At 40.9% G+C, this 19,719-nt stretch overlaps 1 long non-coding RNA gene across 1 annotated transcript in view; it reads left to right on the plus strand.

Annotated features, from left to right (window-relative positions):
• LOC103476689 (uncharacterized) overlaps positions 1-18,019 on the plus strand; it is a 24,395-nt gene extending 6,376 nt beyond the window's left edge. Inside the window, exon 3 of the long non-coding RNA XR_535533.1 lies at positions 17,757-18,019. This is a non-coding gene — a long non-coding RNA (uncharacterized LOC103476689). The remainder of the gene's footprint in view (positions 1-17,756) is intronic.
• The last annotated feature ends 1,700 nt before the right edge of the window (positions 18,020-19,719 follow it).

A 19,719-nucleotide genomic window follows, 5' to 3' on the forward strand; every position in this document is an offset into this window, starting at 1 on the left:
TTCCCTTTATTTTTTTGAGCGGTGTATATGTATATAATCTGTTTCGATATTTAAACCTTTTTATTTTTCATTATTAGAAAGGGAGGAAATAGCAGGTGGCTCACAAGGAGTGGGACAAACTTTAAAAAAGGTTTGGGCGGTAGCCCAGGGCTGCAAGTTTTGGGGGATAGCCCCAGCAGAAAAATAGTATTTTGTATATACTGTTAATGTTTTGCAAACATTGGATCTCATATTAAAGTCACGGGCTCATTTTGCATGTGGTCTTTCATTAAAATATTACAACACTAACACTAAAATATTTGAAAATTATAATCTTTTTGGGACCAACATGGAATCAACTGCCAGACGTTTTCCTTCAGTTTGTACCTGGAAATATGGAGATCTACCTGCTAATGTTCTGTGATTTGCATAAAAGGTTTTTTTTGGGGGGGGGCGGAGGGGTATGGCACAAAGCATCCCTTATTTGACTAAATCCAGCTCTGCACTGGTTCCAAAAAGAAAATTTAATTAAATTTATTTGTGCAAAACTTGAATTCTTCATATCAAAAACCTTGAAATGCCATTTAAGTTATGAATATGTAATGAGAAATTAAAGGAAGGCAGGAAAATACCCAAATGTACGTTGCTTTTCTCTTTAGATCGGTCTTCTAAATAATGATTTTTACCTTTAATTGAGAAAAAAACCAAACATCCAAGCAAAGATAAGATTCCAGTTCAAAAGGTTAAAGTTCAAGCGACCTTATGAGTTTGTGTCGGGAAGAGTTTCTCTGGCCTCAGCTTAATGTGATCAGATTTGTTTTCCATCTTCGCGCCCACGTTCCTCTACTGGCAGAGAGATGTCTGCTAAATCACCTCTTCCTTTTTTCTTTCTCAGTGCAGCTTTGTGTTTCCTCAAAGCCCCTGAGCAAAGAGACATGAGCCTTAATTGTCGCGCTTTATCGGGGGAATAAAGGTGGGCCGGGCACCAGTTTGGGCTGCCTTTATGACACTACAAAGTGTGACAGAGTTACAGAGAGATAATTGGCAGAGAGTGGAAAGGCTGATGGAATGAAAGAAGCGAAAGAGACGAGGAGAAGGAGGAGGGGAGAAAAAAAAAGATGTCAGCCGAATCAGTAGAAGTAAAAACTCAAGCAGATGAAGTTGCTCCTTTGCCTCAAGCTGTCCAGATTGTTTGCCAAGAAAGAAGTTTAGTTCCTTCAATATGCACAAAATAGATAGTTTGGTTTTACATCCAAAAACAATTTATCATCCAGTTTGATCTAAAATGATGTACACTTTCAGTGGATTGCTTTTTAAAATTTAAACCAAACAAAAAGTTTGTTTCATGGTGTTCAAAATAGAAACAAAAGTGTATCCTGAAATTAAATGTTTGCAGAGAGTGGAAAGGCTGATGGAGAGTTAACTGTGTGATATTTGTCAGATTTTTTTTCTTTTTTGGTGCCATTTTAAGGTTTTTTAATACGGGGACTGCAGCACACAGCTTGTTAATGACAAAAAATGAATGCTGGCCTCCTTCTCTTACATCTGCACTAATGTGTTTGTGTGATTGCACTTTGGCGACATGCAGCAGTTGTAAACAACAAAAAGCATCATTCCCAATCTGGTGTCTCCTTAGCACACTCATTACATTTCTGTTTAAAGGCTGGAAGGCTGTGAAAAAATAACCCCCAACAAAAAACAAACAAACCACCAAAAAAAAAAAGAAATTGGTTGAGATTTTAAGCAAGTTACGAATTCAGTCAGCATTCCCACAGATCACTTCAGCGTGGACTCTCTCCGAGACCAAAGCCTCCGGTCCGCATCTTGGTCCTCCTCTCCACCCTTGACACGAATATATGAGTGTTTTTATGTGTGCACTGAAAAGGCAGCGCTGAGTTAAGTGGCCTTGTTGTATCAGCGTAGCAGCGTCCAGCGGCGGGAGGCGGTGGAGGAGAGGCGGGGGTGGATGAAGGAGCGGCCTGCAGCACCATGCCTAATCAGCCTTTCTCGCCAGGGTCAAGACTTTCTGTCTGGGTCCGTGGCGCTCCCTGCCACGGAGGACTCGCCCATTCAGGCGCACAATGTCCCTGTCAGTCCCGACAACACTTCCTGCCTCTGCTGGCTCCAGCCCTCGCAGGGATACACAATATTTCACAGCTCGCAACAATGGCCTGTCTGCCTGCACCCACCATATGGTTACTATGGGCCACAATATTGACACACATCACTAATTATTCAAAGAGCCGAGGGAACCTGAAGGAGGGCTGGAGAAAGGAAGGAGACGAGGCTCCTGGTCAGTTTTCCCACTGCTTAATGTGCATAGATCACACAGGGACGCTTTCAGAAAGCTCAGCACAACCGAAAAGACCAACGCTTCATTTAAAAGCCTTACATAACATCTGACATTTAGGTTGCTTAAACTTTAATAAGCTGGTTACGCAGTAACGTTTAAATGGCTCTGACTCTGAAGGAGATGCTGCTTGGATGTCCCACATCTTCATTCACATCTGGTTTTCTCCACTCCTCTCTTCATCAGATGCAAATGTTGTTACCTAATTGAGGGTGAAACATGCTGCAAAAATGTCTAAAGATTAATGTTTAGTGAATCAGCTGACAGCGGTATAAAAGGACACCATCATTCCCTAGTTCCAGTAAACAGCAGCCTGAAATGACTTCTTGACCTCCTTCCTTACTTCATTCAACTAAATAATTAACTTAGTTTTTATACTGCGTTTTTCAGTCGTTTGTATTTCAATGTTCAGGTTTTCCCTCTGACAAATGAAAACTTTCAAAGTGGCGCTCAAACGTGCACACTCACCTTTGTTTGCCAGATGTTTGAAATGCAAATAAACTGAGACTATTTCCACGTAAAAGGTGAAATATAAGCTGTTTCAGTGGAAAACCAGCGCCTCATATTGCGCCAGTACGTTCGTATTCATTGCCACATTGATTGTAGAGAATGTTTTTCAGGCTGTTTAAAAATCTCAGTGAAATCATAAATTGCTTAATGATTCTTTATAGCGTCTGGATAAGATACTTGCAGCTCCTCTTATTACAAATCATTTTTTCATTGTTGTAGTTTTTTTTTGCAAATGCATCAGACACAACCTTAGAGATTAATGTACATTTTTTTCTGATGTATAAATAAAAGAGTAATACGTGTGACGTAATACTTTAATGAATAAAATAAATACATAAATAATGTGCTGGTTATTTGTAATATTATTATTTTGCAACACAGTTAATTTTTAAAAAAGTTTTTCATATGATCCTTCATTAATATTGACTCATAGTAAATGATCCACTCTGTATGGGAGTATCTCCATTGAGCTACACCATTAATGTTCAAGTAACTTTATGTAAATAAAAGGCTGTTCTTGTTTCACACCACCGTTTTTGCAAATCTATGAGAGCGACAGAGACATAGGCGCCAATGGACGAGTCAGTGATCAAACAGTGATAGACAGATTTGAGTTTTCTAAACGATTTCCACCACAGTCCTGTCTGTTTCCACGTAAACCAAATCTTTGCTAATTTGCAGGCTTCATATTCACTGAAGAAAGTCAGCTAATTACAATGTTGACTGCTCTGCTGTGAAATTGTTCCGAGATTGTTTAATTGAGCTTCGCTGCCTGCTCCAATGTATTATTATTACTATTATTATTATTATTATTATTATTATTATCATTATTATTATTATTATTATTATGGTGCAGTTTGAACTGAACATCATCAGCCGAACAGGACCTCATAGGCTTGGCAGGAGGGGAAGTTTCTGACAAAAACAAAGAAAGAAAGAAAACCTGCATGTTCTTGTTTTACATTTTTCAAATTCAGATTCAGCAAATGTCACAAACAGGCTCAAATGTATTTAAAGTCACGTGAAAATTCAAATTGATCTGGCTTTTTAAGTCAACTGTGGATTTATTTTGACTTTTCTGTGCTGTAAGATCTGCTGAAAATATCTCAGCTGTGTATTGTGTGGTTGTGGTCCATAACTCTTACAAATACTTGGGGTTCACTGCAGGTCATTTGTTATTTCTGAATCCTAAAATCATATCTGATCTGCTCTTATTAGCTATTAGCACTATTAATCCTTACCAGCAGTTTTTGCAAATTTGAGTCTAAAATATATGGTGAATTTTCATTTGTTTCCAAAAATTTATTTATTTATTTATTTATTTATTTATTTATTTATTTATTTATTTATTTATTTATTTTACCTTGAATGAAATTTGCTTAAATATTTGCACCAAAGCCACATAGCCTGATTAGAGACCTTCACTCCAAAAACCTTATTATTAAGTCTGGTGTTAACTACCTTGCTACGTCCTCATTTGTAAATGGACTCACTCAAAAGTATCTTCCAACTGCATAAATATGAAGTCAAACAAAATGAATGAAGGTCTTTTAATAAGTTTTACAACCTCAACACTGTAAGGTTGTTTAATTAGTTGGTTTAAATAACCAAAATAAAAAATGTATAGCATATTATAACCTAACTTTTCCAAGAGTATTATGTAACCAGGTGAGAAACTGTTACCTGTAAATATATATTTTGTAAACCCTGTTTTGCTTTTATTTCACGTACTGGATGTAATTCTTGCTTTTGTCGGTATGTGGTGCTGTGGTTACAGAGAGGTCTAAAAGCACCGGAAGTTGAAAAAAACCTCTGAAGAGAAGGACATGTATTTATGTCTATGTTTGAGCAAAGACATATGTGTTTGAGTCCATAGACATGTTTGAGCCGAGACCTGTCGGACTTTACGGAAGAGGATTAGTGTATGGAAGCCCATTTCCGCCATGAAAGAAAAAAATAAAAGACCAACAGGAAGTCATAATTTCGACTTTCAAAGTCATAATTATGAGATTTAAAGTCATAATTTCGACTTTCAAAGTCATAATTTCGACTTTCAAAGTCATAATTATGAGATTTAAAGTCATAATTATGAGATTTAAAGTCATAATTTCGACTTTCAAAGTCATAATTATGAGATTTAAAGTAATAATTTCGACTTTCAAAGTCATAATTATGATTTTCAAAGTCATAATTTCGACTTTCAAAGTTGAAATGATTACTTCAATCTCATAATTATGTCAAAGTCATAATTATGAGATTGAAAGTCGAAATTATGACTTTGAAAATCATAATTATGACTTCCTGTTGGTCTTTTATTTTTCCTTTCATGGCGGAAATGGGTATCCATATTCCATAGATTAGGGCTACTGGGAAAAAAATAAAATAAATCTGACTATCTGAGATTAAAGTCAGAACTGTTTTATTTTTTCCAGTGGCCCTAATCCTCTTCCGTACGACTTCATGGAAAAAAGGGTGAAGAATCCAGATGTTTGGTAATTATTGTCTGAACTGTATTATTTTCCGTGTACGAAGCAGAAGTGATGTTGCTGACGTCATGTTTGTCCTCTTTTAGAGATGCCATTTATTATGAACTGTTGAACGCTAATTGTGCTGCTAAAGCACCATTTTGCTGAAGCCGTTGCTAGTTAGTAGCTTTATACTAGTATTATACAGACTATTCACATAACAGAAGACTATTTTCGTTCAATATCTTGAACATTATATTTTTCATTTTTGCACCTCAGAGAAAATTGTTATTTTCGAGAAAAAAAGAACCCCTTGAACATATTGGGTGTCAGAGCTGGAGAAGTACATAATATAGACATAAGAAAGCATTCTGATAATTTTGTGGATTTTATTCCAGTACAAAATGAGCGATCCCTCATTTTGTGAGCTTTTATAGATGGCAAACGAAAGGTGTTCACAAAAACAAAGATTCCTTAACTAGATTTTAAATAATCTATATTAGATAAGAAACGACAGCAGTTTTGAGAGTCTCTCACTTTATTTTTTCTCTCCAAATATAACCAGAGATTCTTCGGTCGCTGATCTCGTCTCGTCTTTACACACTCCCCAGGTTGGCCTTTGCAGAATTCCCGGTTTTTCCTGTCCCGGCTGCCCCCTGAGTGGTGGGAATGTTCTGCTGTGCAGCAGGCCATGACAGGCCCATGTTGGGACCGGCCTCAACGAGGCGCTCCACGGAGCAGTGATTGACGGCACTCACTGAGGGAGGTGGGACACCTCGTCTGTCAGTCATGATGGCGCTGGAGTTAATGATGTAAGCGCCACCTAACGAGCCCATCCCCATGTTCCCTTCTCTCTGTTCTGGTTCTCGGCACCTCAGAAAAGCTTGCTTGTTGGTAGGGAGGTGAAGGCTGCCACCCGGGTCCAGATGTTCTTGAGCTTTTTCCGTCTCTCTTCTGGCTCGCAGTGATGCTCCGTGACACATCTGTCTGGGCAGAGGTGTGCCATATTGCTTCCCATCTGCCACACGGCAACCCTCGTATGCGTGCAGAAATAGAGGCGCACATATGCACGGTGCCCAGAAAGTGCCCATTCCAGCCATTGCCATAAACAGTGTAATTCATGGGTGTGAAACAGCAGGTTTTTAAGGGCGCTCAGAGGAATGGAGCAGAGCTGGAACCTTTGGCAGCTGACGGACAGATTTTCTGCTCCTGGTAGCCACATGAAACTCAGTGAACAGAGTGGCAGTGAAGACCTGCTGTTGCAAAAGAAAAAAAAAATACAGGCAATCCATGTCAGTCTCACTCCTTCGTTCCATCTGAGTTTCTCTGTCCTTGCACGGCTCACCATCTGTCTCCTCTCTGTCTCGGCCTCTCTCCCTGGCTGTCTCTGTGCCCCTTCCTGAGCCAGGGGGGCAGTAGTGAAAGCGAATGTCACCGCTGTCCCAATGTTACGTAGGGGAAATTGACTCCTTAGCCTCGGTGCTGTCAGCAGCCATATGCTGATGTTTTCATATTCCAGAGAAACGAGGAGAGGGACTCGTAAAGACCTCAAAAAAGTCAGAATTACAACCCCGGTTACCGCTGCCGAGGAGAGGCCCCTTCTGTCACACCGCTAGCGCCATTACCTCCCCAATCCCTCAGTCCCAGAAAGTGGCACGGGCTTCTGGAGCGGCACATCAACGCCAGCTTTTCGCTCATAGTTGGACTTTTTTTGAACACATTATTCCATAGGAGGGTGATTCAGCTTGCTTAGCGTCTCTTATTTATTAAAACAGTCACAGCTGGAGGAGGGTGACGCGCTGTTTAGTGGTTGTGCTGATTTTGGCTTCAGGAGACATCACAGTCTTTCTCTACAAGGACCACAAAGCCATAGGCAGCATTTCCAGCTTATCTATATTTCATGCTTTTATCTGCTCTCAGCATTTAATTAGGCAGTTAGCAGCTCATTAAATTCTACTGGGACCAAACTTTTAAAGCGTTGCAAAGTTGTGCTGATATTGAGCTTTTCCAGTTGAGGGAGGCTTTTAATTGCCTTGCGTCCATAAGTTATTGTCGATTAATGATGTCTTTGTGCTTTAGCACGACTGTTTTAATATTCTGCTCTGATCTCTGTTTCTTCTTGCTGAGGCAGATGGTCTAATGGAGAGTTCCTGAATGAAAAACTTCCACTAGCAGGTACTTTTAAAAGCCCATTGTTGTTTGGATAATAAAATCAGTGAAAAAAAAAGGTAAACTAAGCACTTGGTGTCATGGCTGTGCCTTTCATAGGATTCATATTGTGACATTAAATTATAGACATCACTTGATAGATGGGTTTTGTGTAAAACCGAACAACTAAACTAAACTAAATGTTCACCAGTAACTGTTGACATCTGCATGATGGGAAAAATAGTTAGTCACAAAACACATTATTATTTAGCCAATATGGCACATTGCTGTGGATCCCTGTGCGCTCCTCGCCCGGCTTGTCAATTTGCAATTGTACCACACTCTTCGTTTCTGAATGATTGGCTTAAACTGTGATCCTGGAGCTGCTCAAAGCTTGGGATATTGTTTTTATCACTGCGTGCGGCAGACAACTTCCTCCCTGACTTGTCGGCGGGGTTTCTTCATCTTCATGATGCTAGGTTTTTTTTTTTATAACGTTCGTCTGAGGCCTTCATAGAGCTGCTGGATTTATGCTGAGATTCAATCACACAGCGGTCGATTCTGTTTTTTTACTAATTAGGTGGTTTCTGAAGGCAATTGGTCATACTGGAATTTATTTTAGTGTATAGAAATAAAAGATGGACTGTTCAGGATTTTTTTTTTATGTGAACTATTCACATAAAAAACTATTCACCGTTTTGTTTTCACCTGACAATCATGCATTAGATTGTGTTTTATCCATCACATAAAATCCCAATAAAACACAGTTATAGGTTAGTGAGAAAATGTGAAAATATTCAAGTGGGGTAAACATTTTTTTTTTGCAAGGCACTGTCCCAGTTCTGCTCCTTGTTGAGATTTCACATGGCTTTCACTTAATTGGTAATAACAGGTAATGGGTGGGGAAGACATTAAGAGTGTGTTCTGGACTTTACTTCGCACCCTGAAAGTGAGACAGATGATAAACAAGTGGCTATTTTGTGCACCACCTACACCTACAGTAGAAAGGCATTCTTGCTCCTCCGTCGTCAAAGGGATTGCTTCAACAATCCAGTCAGGTCGGTGGACCTGAAGGTCCCATGTGAGCCAATCAGGCGGGTTATGTAAGGGCTTTTGAAAATGGCGGTGGCGGCGGCCAGCCGCAGGGATGTGGCTTGTTGCTGATAATCGGCGGCGAGGCGTTGTGCGGCGTGCGGCAGACAGATGCTTGCTCCAGCTGGTGCTGGGGGGTGGGGTTTATCGCCCGGTTGGAACGTGGTCCTCACACCCCTACGCCGTGCTGGCCACAGTAGCAGTGTTTAATGAGTCACGAATTGCCTGTTTGTCTTCTGCTCCCTGCTGTTTCTGCTCTCCCCCTTCCAGAACAATCCCTGAAACACATGCTGCTGCGCTCCGCAGAGCAGCCAGACAGACAGCCTGAGCCAAACCGTTGTGAAGAACAAAGTTGTAATTTTTTTATTTCTTCCTATTTTTTGTGTGTGTTTTTTTTTTCTTCTTCTTCTTGGGTGTTCATCTAAGAGAGGGACGGGTCGTTTTGTAATAAAGCTGCCTTTTTTGATGCCGTGCCTGACCTCGCCAATATGTCCACCCTGAGAAACCAGTGCCCATTTGAAGCCCCTGACAAACACATAAATGGCTCTATAATTGGGCCGCTTTGTTGTGCGAGGCGCGGGCTCGTCTGAAAGTGCTGTTCAACACTTTGTGGTAAATGGAGTTACATTACAACAACACATGGCCGTTACTAAAGAAGCCGAAACTGGCAAGCAGATAAGACAGGAACAGGTGGTGTTGACATGGAAATGATTTGTTTTAAGTCGACAGAAAGCTTCAATTTAAAGACAGGAAAAGAAAAAAGTGTTCCTGAGCAGAACGCAGTTTCATCTTCAAGCCAGCGACAGAGCCGAGTGACTTGAAGAGAGAAAAACGATCGGCCTCTAAGTCCAAGTTGACACACTGAGATGCTTGGATGACCATCAAATGGACTGGATTCTGCTCATATACACACATAAAACACACGCAATCACAGAAGGAATGTGCATGCACTGGGATGTTCTGCAAGTTGCCCATGCTGAGCTTTGCCTTAGTCTCACCTGTTTAACCTGCTGGGGTGATCTGACACTTCTGCAACAAGACAGGTGGCTCAAACACTTGCTGCAAAAGAGAAAACTGTGTTGAAAGTCTTTTAATCCCTTCTGGAAAGATATATTTTACTATTAGCTTTTTCAGATTTGATGTTCGTCTGTATTTTCCAATTCATTTTGCATTACTTTTTACAGCAGATGTGGTATGATCTTGCCTTAGATGTACTGCTTTTGAGGTACAACTTGCAAATACACAGTTAAGATATCCTTTGTGTTCAGACTTGCTTTAAGTTTTCATGGCATAGATTCAAGAAGGTATCCAAAAGATTTCTCAGAGATTTTGGTCCACATTGACGTTATTGCATCACTCAGTTCCTACAGATTTGTCGGCGGCACTTTGTTGCTTTTGTTGACTTATTTTCAATAAACCTGAGATGTTTGGGCATGAAAATCTCAGAACAACAACAGTATCTGAAATGCTCACTTAGGACCAACAGCTATGCAACGTCCAAAGTCACTTAGGGTGCATTCACGCCAGCTCTGTTTAGTCCACTTTAGTTGAACTCTTGTCCATTTGCCTAGAAAGTCTGGTTCATTTGGGGAAGTACAAGTGTGCTATTGGACCCTGGCCCACCAAAAAACATATCCATCCATCCATTTTCTTACACCCTTGTCCCTCAGTGGGATCTGGAGGGTTGCTGGTGCCTATCTCCAGCTAGTGTACCGGGCGAGAGGCGGGGTTCACCCTGGACAGGTCGCCAGTCTGTCGCAGGGCAACACAGAGACACACAGGACAAACAACCACACACATTCACACCTAGGGGCAATTTGGAGAGGCCAATTAACCTGACAGTCATGTTTTTGGACTGTGGGAGGAAGCCAGAGTACCTGGAGAAAGCCCACGCATGCACAGGCAGAACATGCAAACTCCATGCAGAAAGACCGGGGTCAGGAATTGAACCCAGAACCTTCTTGCTGCAAGGCAACAGCTCTACCAACTGCGCCACTGTGCAGCCCCAAAAAACATATATTCAGTTAAAATGGTTTGAAATCGTATGTGAACGCCAAGCAGATCAGAGACTGCTACTATAAGCAATAAGTGTAGCACAGGGAATTCTGGGTAAATACAACTAAAACAAGCGTGTAAATCTAGTGCTAGCGGAGAAATGGCTTTTGCCCTCTTACCAAAAATAACAGCGAAATCCTACATAAGCTAAACTCTGATGCCACTCCATTTTTTATTACATTTTGTGAAGTAAGACATTGCGATCAGTGTCTTCTTAGGATTTTGTGTCATTTCCTGTAGTAGTTCTTGGTGAGGCGCCTCCAGTGGCGAGGGGGTAAGCAGGTTTTCCACAGGGTTTGGATTGTTTGACACAGTGATGTGGGAATGTGAACTGCAGCACCTGAAAATGTAACAAATATGGCAATTTTGGTCCCAAATTGAACCGGGTCTACTGGACTTTCAGGTGTGAAAACACTTTCTCCCTCCTTCTGTTTGAACTTTCGGAAGTCATCTTCACCATGTCTAGATGCCTAAATGTAGTCAGTCATTGCCATGCGACTGACTCATTTGTGTCAACAAACAATTGTATTGGTGTACATACTAAAGTGGCCAGCGAGTGTGCAACTGCACACATAATATTGTTCCGTCTTCACGTAGGGACACATTCGCAGAGGGACGGAGTAGCCGAGAAGAAGTGATAACCATCCGTGGAATCTTGGCAGCGTCCGGATTCGTCTCAGTGCCGTGAAATCTTCGTTCGGCGGGACTGCTCTTTGTGGTCAACTCTGAGATCTCGGTGTGTCATTCTTCCCATTGTACAGGTCACCGAGACAGAGGCAGCCGGCCTGAAAGGATCCGTGGCGGTGGTGGTGGGGGGTTGAGACAAAGGCTCGAGGCAGCCCATAAATGTCTCCTGTTCAGCTCCGAACCATTGACTCTTTGCCTCCCTGCCAAGCAGGGCCCTGTCAGACCAGCCCCTCTCTCTAACATCTTAATTAGCAGAAAGAACAACATTGTTGGAGCCGGTTTTAGATGAGATAAAAACAAAAAAAATCTGCTCTCTTCGACTCTCATTGTCCCCATGTAGTCCAATGGTGTCTTATTCAGGTGAGAACAAATAAAACAACATTCCTACACAAGTCCACGAGGGGGAAAGACGAGCTACAGCGAAAGCCTTCATGGGCGAGACAGATAGCGATTTAAACGGACGAGTCCTTTTTTGAAACCTTTGCGGCAAGCTCAATCCGATTTTCATTTTTCATGATAATGGTGATGGTGATGATGATAAGGCAGTTTGTATTGTGATGATAATTTGAGTTCCTGGCGTCACGGGGGACACTGTGTGAGGAGACGCTGCGTTAGTGTCCACCATGCTGGCTTTGAACCTCTGATGTCTCTCTGACTGATGGGTTGTGTCAGACTGACACTTCATCAGTCTGCCTGCATGCTTCTGTCAATCAGTTGGTTTGATCATCCCTCTTTGGATTCTCGCCAATATTATCACCCTGGTTGTTTTCTTTTTTCTTAAACTCTTACCAAGTAGTAAAATTTGACCTCTGGCACTCCTCATAACCTTCCAAATTTTATTTGCGTGTCCCATTAATCTTTCTGTCTGTTTGTTCCCCATCTTTCCAAATCTTCCCGCTGTCGCTCTTTGTTGCGTTTCTTTTATCTGCGGTTCACATCAAACACTGGGACCAGATTGATTCTCATGTGAACAAGGCTGCAGTAGGGGGCAAGAGACCCCTTCCCCATACTTTGAAGATCCTTCCCATCCTGTGAACCATTCTGCACAAACACACACACACCTCTTCTCTGCAAGTCCAGCCCTTTAATTGCACCTCTATTTTCAGATTATTTTAACATGTGTAGACTAGAGTAGTTTTAAAAGAACATATAATCCCTCCTGATTCATTAATTATTTGTCAAAGCTATTCTGTGGAAATTACCATTCATTCTTCGTCCTGACACGTTACACAAAATTTGATTCACTAATGTGATTTTTAACATCTTCACTTAATATGAGGTAGTGCTCAGAAGATGACATTTAATACAAAAGTTCCTATTTTGTCTGTTATTGCTATTTTGATCTAGTGCTTTAAATAATGAGAGAAAGAAGAAAGTTAACAATAGAGGCCAAATTTACATGAATGCTTCATGAGGTTTGTTTTTTATTCCTGCCTTTGTTCCCCCACACATACAACATATAGACAAATTTAGTTGAATAAGCTATTTATTTGCAAAGTTAACAAGTTACTCACAGCAGAGTTTGGATGTCTGAGGTAAATTGAATGTTTCTTTTGGTCTGAATCCAGAGTCATTGTTCCCAGAGACTGAAGCCAACAGCTAGTCCAACAGGGGTCAAGATAAATGTCAGAATGGTTCAAAGGAGCTGTGTTTTATGTCCCTTTTAATCATCATCATGTTTGCATTGGGTGGTTATTTACTCTGAAACCAGTCATAATTTACATGGGAATTAGAAAAGTACAACCATTCAGCAATTTAACTTTATTTTAGTGATCATTACTTCTCTGTAAGGTAGTTTCTGAGGTGGAGCACCACTTCCTGTTTCCATTCATTTTGTAAACACAAAGTGACTTCTAATTGCCTTCCAAATGAAACATGTTGACTGTTTAAATGTTGATTCAATTGCTCTGATGTTTTGGAGACTTGTGTCATTTTATTTTAAAGTTCTTTTTTACTCTAGTGGCCTTTATTTGAAAGCACTATGACAGGAAAGTAGGGTAATGAGAGAGAGGGAAGACATGAGACAAAGGTCACCAGGCCGGGAATTGAACCTGTGATGGCTGCGTTGAGGATTAAGACCTCCTTATGTGGGTTGTGCTTAACCGCTGTGCCACCACAGCAACCCAAGGCTGGTGTCATTTTAAGGTGGTTTGCTTTGCCTTTGGGTCCTTTTGCACGAGTCTCCACGACTAACTAATTTCATTGATTGAAAACACACTCCTGGTATATTATTAATATCTTACAACTCTTTGACAAAACCTCACTTCAGACACACCAAACATTTCCATCATACCACGGTGGCAACATGTGTTTATGCTGCAAACTTTGAGTTTTATCAGACTTTTATTTACTCTACGAACATAATCTTGTCAAGGTCAAGACCATAATTTATTTAATTTTTATATGTAAGTATCTTGGGCTGCACAGTGGCGCAGTTGGTAGCGCTGTTGCCTTGCAGCAAGAAGGTTCTGGGTTCAATTCCCGGCCCCRGTCTTTCTGCATGGAGTTTGCATGTTCTCCCTGTGCATGCATGGGTTTTCTCCAGGTACTCCGGTTTCCTCCCACAGTCCAAAAACATGACTGTCAGGTTAATTGGTTTGTCTAAATTGCCCCTAGGTGCGAGTGTGTATGTGCATGGTTGTTTGTCCTGTGTGTCTCTGTGTTGCCCTGCGACAGACTGGCAACCTGACCAGGGTGTACCCCACCTCTCACCCGGAACGTTAGCTGGAGATGGGCACCAGCACCTCCTGACCCCACTGAGGGACAAGGGTGTCAAGAAAATGGATAGATGTAAGTATCTTTGTAGACAGTTCAGTTTAGTAACTATCGATGAAATTTAAACCAGGTGAATACACCCAAATTAAATAACTGGGTCTTTAACAAACCTTTGTAGAACATAACACACTGAACAGGCATAGAAATGCAGGGCGTTCCTCAAGAACCAGCGCTAGGTACCACTGATTTTAAACTGTTGATTGGAAAAATGTAACTTTATCACAAGTGAAGAAATGACAAGTTTATAATAATTGTTTAGTTGAAGACTTTACATCCATCACAGGGGAAAATATATAAAAAAGAAAAAGTGTAAAGAAACAAATGCTATTTCATGTTGGTGACATGTTAATGATGCTTTGATGATAAAAGAATTACAACTATACAAGTAATGCAGTCACAATAAATGTAAGTTGAGGCACCAAATGCTTGTACTTTGTTGGGATTTTAGCTATTCATTTTGTTTAATTGCATCATGTCACAGAGTTCAAATATGTTGTCATAGTTTCAGCTGCCAAGGAGTTCGCTGAATATAACCATATAACAATTTTAGAGGCTTGGTCAATTGTGCTGATTTTACACCTCTCGTCTAGCCGGGGCTTTGATGAGCCGTCAATAAATCCACCCCGTGAAAGTGATCTTGGGATTCTCTCTCTCTCTTTTTTATTTTTTTGTCCCAACTGGATGGTCAACCATGAAGTTCAGCTCCAGGACAGCCCTCTGCCTCGCTGTGGCAGTATTGTCAATTTCCTGACTGCGAGAAGACGTACAACCCACATAACTTATTTTCCAACAGCAGCATCTTTTGAGAGAGTCCACGGCTGAACCATATTTAACCTTTCGGTGTCAGACCACCCGCCAGCGGCTGGGCCTCTGGCGTCCCATTCACCGTCGCAGCGGCACCAACAAGCCAGCCGAATATGATATAGAGCTGGACCGGAGGAACCGGGTGCTTTATTCCCCGCGAAACCCGAACATCTCTGGAAGAGTTGTTGTTGGCCGCATCACAAAGACTCCGTGGGCAACAAATGCCGCAGCAGCATAAATTACCTTCGGTTTGAGGTAGGGAGTTTTATGTAGAGAACATTCACAGTCTTCTCTTCCCATGATTAGAAAAAAAAAAAAGATAAACTTTTCCCCAAGTTGTGTGACACTCAAGAGGCTGCAGGATATTTGTCGTGTTTGATGTTCTTCCTTTTGAAAGCTGCAGCATCACAAAAATCTTTAATATTACACCTGAACGAAAAGGTGATCTGTGTTGCTTAGCAATGAATCTGCCAAATATTTTCTCAACCAATAAATGTATTGCTATATTTATCAACACCTTAAATTAAGTAAAGAAGAGTAGTTTTCTCTGTTTCAGTAGTTCTGATTTAAATTACTTTGTTGGATGACAGCAACATGATCATGAATATTTTTCTTCAACATTTAATTTGTCAGATTATAACCACTTTTTTGCCTTTTTATATTTCATTAAATCTACGTTTCAGAGAGGGATGGACGTGTTAATCAGGGCTGAGACCTCTAATGCTGAATACATCAAAATGACATAAATGTCACTGTGAAGTCTGCTGAAAATCCAACCTCTCTCCTTACTGCTACACTTCAAAATATCTTACTTTAAACTTGCAATTTAAAAACAACCACACTAATTTCTAAGCACATTGTCATCAGTTAATATTTTAAACTGCGGCCATTCATGAGCTTGTGTAAATTGTTGGTTTCACTTGGGTTTTTCCAACCTGAGTATTTATCTCCACGACGGTGGCATGTCATGACCTTTGATGATTGGCTCTTGGCAGTGATTGACCTGCGGGCTTTGGGACAATCCCATAAGGTTAATAATTACTTTGAGTCCTCAGTAAAGGACGCCTGACCTGGAGCACAGCACAGCAAGGCACAGGCAGTCCATGGTAGCACTGATAAATGAACAGCAGCTCCTCCTGCTGTATTTCAAAAGGAATTCAGATGACAGACTCGGAAAATATTCCCCCTCTAGCAGAACTGTAAAAGAACAAAAAATTGTTTTTCAGGATTGTTCTTTAAGCTTATTACTTTCCCACAGCTATTGAGTTCATTAAAGACTCAACAGGTTCGCTTTTACCTCAATCACTTTGGTCTAAAAGTTTCAAGAAGATTTGCGAGATTGTCACGAATTTCTCCCAGTGCCGTTTAATTCTGGGAGATTTATTGCGCGATCCGGCACAGAGGATGCAGAGCCGCATGTGGATGAAGGACAACAGAGAGAAGATAGGAAGTCCAGCAGAGCGGAGATGACAGAGCGACTCAGGAGCTGCGAGGCAGAGGCCGTGACTTTTCTCAGAGACGAACATTAATAATATGACGAGTCACAATAGGAGCACTGAGATCAGAGAGCTCACCTCTATTGTTCTGCCGTCTCCTACTGACACCGGCCGCTCCGCTGAAGAAAGAATACGGAGAATAGAAGAGCATAACCTGGCTGCTCACCATGCCTCTCCTTTTAAAGTGCGTAATGGGCTGCCGTCCTTTTAAATGTGCGTGTTTCTGAGAAACGACGTGCAGAGATGCTGCACTGAGAGACTTGATCAAAGGTGGAGTGTCTGCAGAGATCATTGTCAAACATTTAAAACCGTTCACCGAAGCGAACCATCATCTGTGTCAATTTGAATATGGCTTGCATCAAACTGTGTACATACATTTGTGTTTGTTTTTATTGGGGTTTTTTTGTGTTTTAAATAATTAAAAAAATCTCAATTATCAAGTAGATATTTATTATTGACACAATGTCCAAAGTGTCAGTGAGTAACGCCGATTTGGGTTGTCATGTAAAACCAGTGCTGAAAATTTCCAAGTTGTAATTTTATAGCACAATCTTATATTTGCTTATTTTATTTTCAGTTGTGGTCGGGCAGGAGGCTCAGTGTTTCTGCAAAATGGTGTTTCAAAAGTCAACTCCAAAGTCTTTGTGCTTTTAAGTTGAGTATAAAGTCATTACCTTTGTGATTCACAAAGATCTCTGACTCCTACTGATCAGAATTTAAAGAAGCTTTGGTCAAAATGATAATCAAACTTTCAGCTGCTTATTTGACGCTTAACGCTTTACGGGCTTTCAGATTTTTCTCACAGGCAGAAAAAAGCCTATCAAACTATGTTCTGAACAATTTCTGTTCAGTGTGAAATTATTCAGGCAAATTTTGCCTTGTCTAAGTAAAGGATGTAAAAGAATCCATCATTAAAGAAGAAAGTAAAATACCTCTTTATTTTAGAGTGAAAGAGAAAGGAGCAGATCAAATACCAGTTTTATCTTCATTAGTAATCCTCGGTTTATGAACATAACACAGGATTTGCCAGTAATTAAGGAATCTGCTCTGGCAGTGACCCATATCGCCCACATCAAATATCCTCACTGTCAAAAACCTGTTTGATACATTACTGTTTAAATAAAGAGCATTTCCACAGACTTACCAAAGAATTTCAATCTTTATTGTTCTACTGTACAACATTTTAAAGCACCGGCTGTAACACAAACACAAAAACCCTTAAAGAAATGTTCTACAACGTAGGAACATTGCTCCCTGTTGCTACGAGTAAACATTGAAAATAAGGTTCAGTACTGGAGATACACTACTAAGAAGCAACTTAAATCCGTCATCTACAGGTTTTGATTTGTGTCCATTTAAGGCAACATCATCCTCATTATGTTTGATGGGTTGCAGCTGACACCTGAAGACTGTGCCGCCCGGAGGTGTTGGAGAATACGGTGCAAGATGGACCGGTGTCACCGGGGCAGAGGTTTGCGCTGGACCAGCGGATCCCTTCGGTCATTAATCATCGGACCGGACAGCCACAGACGAGCTTCTCGGGACTGGACAGGTCTGTGCAACTGGATTGCAACCTGTCCTTGACCTTATCTGTGCTTCTTTCAATTTCTTATTCTTAAGATTACTGATTGTATTTTTTTGAAATTCAGTACATCTTTGTAGATTAAGTACATTTTGAATCACTGATTAAATCACATGGTCTGTGACCAAAGGCAGCGTTTCCCTTTTTCCTTTCAGTTTGTTATTGTCTCCTCTGAGCTTGTGAGGGAGTATTGTTTCATACTTGGGTGATAATAACATTAGCAGGGGTCATCACTAAAAAAAACACACCACAGTGGTAAATTAAACTATTTAATTTAAGTAAAAGATGGTAAGCTTATCAGTTTAATTTGACTCTCTACTCTCAAACTTCTTGTGTCTTTGTCTCATTTTGGTTTCCAGATGTTTTGGTTCAACTAAAGTCAGTAAGAAAAGATGTCATTAAATTAAAATGCCTGGTAAAGAAATTTGCATATTATTAATTTTTTAAACTTAAGTAATTTTTATTTTCCAAAGCAAACTCTACAAGTTTTCAGTGAGAACTCGACCTGTTTGCCTTAATTCTGAAAGCAGTGGTGTTTCTTCATGTCCTTCATATAGAAAGAAGATTAAATATTTCTATTCAAGTAATTTTTGTATATGTCATACGGTTGTTGCCTTCATTCACAGGAATCGGAAATTCCCATTTTGAACAGCAGCCAGGAAAATGTAGATTGACGGAGGCGTTGAGTTGATGGTGAAGATTTAATGAAAATATAAGAACAAAAACTTACAAAAATCCATGGGAGCCCAGGAAAATCTAAAGGAAAGAAACCAGCAAGGAGAACATGTGGCGGAATGAGTAACTAACAGGAGGAACCAGCAAGGAGTGACTGATGATAAGGTGCTTTAAATACTGGAAAGGATTGATGCTAAACAAAACTTAGCTGATGAGCTAACTGATTGCAGGTGTGAGCAGAAGACAGACTGAGGAATGTACACAGGGGAACAGGAAATAAATCTACCACTAAGAAATAACTAGAGTAATGGACTAGACATAAGAAGAAATAAACATAACTAGAATTACTAAGTAGCAACTGAACCAAAGCAAAACAGAAACATAGCTGATCTAATGAAAGAAAAGGAACCACACTAAACTAACCAACCCGAGATCCTAGCAAAATTAGCCTCTGTATGAAAATTTGCTCCGGTGAGATTTATTTTAAAGGGATAATATCCGAAAGCCTCTGAGACAACAACAACCTGGAAAACAATCAAGAATCTGTCAGAAAGTCAGCAGTGGTTTTTCCGCCTGCTTTGCGGTACCTGCATGTGGGTCCGCCTGCCCATCGGGCTCTGGGAGTCCGTTGATGTGTCTATCACTGACAGAACGAGACTATGGATTACCTCGCTCATTAATCACCATCAACATGGCAGCAGACTCGCAGCCGACACGCTAGCACCGAGAGAGCTCGCAAAAGTCTGCCTCCACGCAAACGCGCACACTCATAAATCTCTCCACACGCAGACAGAGCGGTTGTGACAGGTAACTGGCCACCAACCTGTCCGCGGCCTAATCTCATTAGGGTCCCGGCATCTGGGCCTGCCCTGCAGAGAGATGCGCCGTGATGGAGTGAAGAAGACAAGCCGTTCAAGCGTATAATGGATGTCTAAATCGCGCGGCTTCCGTCGCTTTAATGGTTTGGACGAGAAATTTGGAAGCTGTAAAAACAAAGAGGAGAAGGAAAAAGTCCGTCCAAAGGAGAAGGAGACGTAGCGTGGTTGGTGGTGTCACGATGACACTCGGCACACACCCGTCTGCCACTCTCCAGTCGGCCGC

Source organism: Poecilia reticulata, linkage group LG15 (genome assembly GCF_000633615.1).
Source record: "Poecilia reticulata strain Guanapo linkage group LG15, Guppy_female_1.0+MT, whole genome shotgun sequence".
NCBI classification, from domain to species: domain Eukaryota; kingdom Metazoa; phylum Chordata; class Actinopteri; order Cyprinodontiformes; family Poeciliidae; genus Poecilia; species Poecilia reticulata.